The following is a 2,843-nucleotide window of genomic DNA, read 5'->3' on the forward strand; positions in this document are numbered from 1 at the left end:
ATGGACCTAACATTCCAGATTCCTATGCAACATTGCTCTTTACAGAATCTGACCTTGCTTCTATCACCAGTCACATTCACAACTGGGTATTGTTTTTGCTTTGGCTCCTTTCCTTCATTCTTTCTGGAGTTATCTCTCCACTGATCTCCTGTAGCATATTTGGCACCTACCCACCTGGGGAGTTCCTCTGTCAGTATCCTATCATTTTGCCTTTTCATACTGTTTATGGGGTTGGTATTTAAATATGTAGATTAATAAATTTATAAATATTCATATATATAAATATAAATTATATACATATTTAAGGTAATGATGTTTATGTAAACATTACTGAAAATTGTTGAGTAGGGAATTCCAAGACTTTATTTCTCCACAAAACAGCCAATAAGCTGGCAAAAACTTTTGGAATTAACCTTTGCAGAACTCTGAAATCTGGTGAAAAAAAAACTGACTTCAAAGGGGAAAGATTAATAAAAACTGAAAATGCTGCATTATGGTAAAATAGTACGAGGGCATTTCAGCTGCCCACTTACCTCTCACCTCCCAACTTGGTGAGAGCCATGAAGGTTACAGTCTATACTCCTGGTGCAGGTTGCCAGTAAAAAACAGCAATCTGGACCTTACTCAAAGAATTTCGGCTGTTTCAACATATCTGGCAGCTACCTGAAGAGCTGACATAAAGGCTGGCCTGTATTTTATGACTCAGAGTATTATCAGGACTGGGATGGCTTTCCAGGTGGCATTTGCTGAAAATATTTAAATGCAAAAGTATGGCAGCCTGACAGTAGGGTTAAGAGTCAAGACAGCCAACAACCAGACTGAAAAGACTGGGAAGCAAGAGGCTGGAAAAGGATGTATATATGGGAAATAAGGGCTTTAAAAGGCATCCCTGGTAGCTCAGCTGGTAAAGAACCCACCTGCAGGAGACCCTGGTTTGATTCCTGGGTCATGTAGATCCCCTGGCGAAAGGATAGGCTACCCACTCCCGTATTCTTGGGCTTTCCTGGTGGCTCAGACAGTACAGAGTCTGCCTGTAATGCAGGAGACCTGCATTTGATCCCTGGGTCGGGAAGATCCCCTGGAGAAGGGAATGGCAACCCACTCCAGTATTCTTGTCTGGAGAATTCCATGGGCAGAGAAACTTGGCAAGCTAAAGTCCATGGGGTCACAAAGTGTTGAACACAACTGAGGGACTTTCACTTACTTTCAAGGGCTTCCCAGGTGGTGCTAGTGGTAAAGAACAGTTAATAGAGCCAAAGTATAAAAACTAAATTGCAACAACTAAAAATAAGACACTTCTTTCAAATCCTATTTATCCTGAATCCTTTTATCCTAAAATCCTAGAACAATTGACATCCCCCCAAAATGTATCATTTGATATCATCGACAGTTTTCCCAAATGGATCTTAAATATATCATGATGTGGCGGGCACTAATGGAAAGAAATGACAGAGGGTCCACTAAACAATATCTGTGCTAACCTGGTTCTGGCTCCCTGTTGTGGTGGCAGTGTGCCAGGGAGACTGAAAATGGGAGCCCATTTCTCCTCCAAAGATTGGGAATGTCTGTCTTCAGAGTGTTCTATGAATTACTGTGTCTGTGTCTTTACACAAGACGTTTAGGGTCAGAATTCCATACAAATGATCTCAGATAGGTAGGAGAAGTTCATCAGATACAAACTGGCTATATTCCATGACACGCTGACACTATCTTATTCTAGAATTCAGCTATACTGTCTTTTCTTGGAGATATATATGTATTGGCTGGCAGTTGCAGGTTGGATAATTTTGCAGATCTCTGTCCAGGTTATGTGGGAAGCATTAAGGAAACCCAGGGAACTCACTCTCTGTCCTGTTTTCCCTCAGGTCCTGAGGCCCCTCAGCTGTTGGTTTTTAATGTTTTCCGTGTCATCTTATATCTGTTGTGTTCCATTTCCTTCTCCAGGGGATCTTCCTGATCCAGGGATCAAACCAGGGTCTCCCACATTGCAGGCATACTCTTTACTGTCTGAGTCACAGGGAAGGCCCAAAATAAGGATTCCTACCAGTATTGTTTCCGCCTGGTTTCGAACCAGGGACCTTTCGCGTGTTAGGCGAATGTGATAACCACTACACTACGGAAACCTGTGTGTTATGGCTAGATTTTTTTAATGGTAAAGGACAGTTCATTTTTTTTTTTGCTAAGCAGTAGTCCAGTATATGGGTGTTATCACTGTTTGATATCTATTCATACTTCAGCCCTATAAACTGTGTTAAAGCCTGTTTAATTATCATAGACACATTGGAAGACTGAATTGCTTATAACTACTAATATCTCTATTTTTCATTTTATGAAACCCCAATGAATTAGACAGATTTTGCTTCTGTGAGGGTTATTTAAGAGTTCTTCAGATTTCAGAGAAGTGATTTTAGTAAAGTAAAATTTTGTCCTAGAACATGAAATACTGGTCAAGTGGTTCCCAAAGGCAGCTGACAAAGTAATGATCCCATTATGATAAATTTATTCAGCACACAATTACAGCAGAAACATTTAAACAAAAACCTTTATTTAAAATTTTATTGACATGTAGCAGTATGTTTACTTTGGATATTAGTATCTCCCATGGAGTACTGATGTGATTGTCCTGTTTTAAGTAACTGAAGGTTGAATAATAATTGAAAAATCTATGAAAAGTGAAAGTGTTAGTCCCTCAGTTGTGTCCGACTCTTGGTGACCCCATGGACTGTAGCCCACCAGGCTCTTCCATGGAACTCTCCAGGCAGACATACTGAGTGGGTTGCCATCTTCCTGACCCAGGGATCAAACCCAAGGTCTCCTGCACTGCAGGCAAATTCTTTACCATC

The 2,843-nt window shown here is 40.6% G+C and overlaps 1 non-coding gene across 1 annotated transcript; it reads right to left on the bottom strand.

Annotated features, from left to right (window-relative positions):
- Window positions 1-2,050: 2,050 nt before the first annotated feature.
- Window positions 2,051-2,123, bottom strand: TRNAV-AAC. The gene has a single exon. It is a non-coding gene; the product is annotated as a tRNA-Val (tRNA).
- Between the last annotated feature and the right edge of the window lie 720 nt (window positions 2,124-2,843).

Source organism: Oryx dammah, unplaced genomic scaffold, assembly GCF_014754425.2.
Source record: "Oryx dammah isolate SB20612 unplaced genomic scaffold, SCBI_Odam_1.1 HiC_scaffold_18, whole genome shotgun sequence".
Taxonomy (NCBI): Eukaryota; Metazoa; Chordata; class Mammalia; order Artiodactyla; family Bovidae; genus Oryx; species Oryx dammah.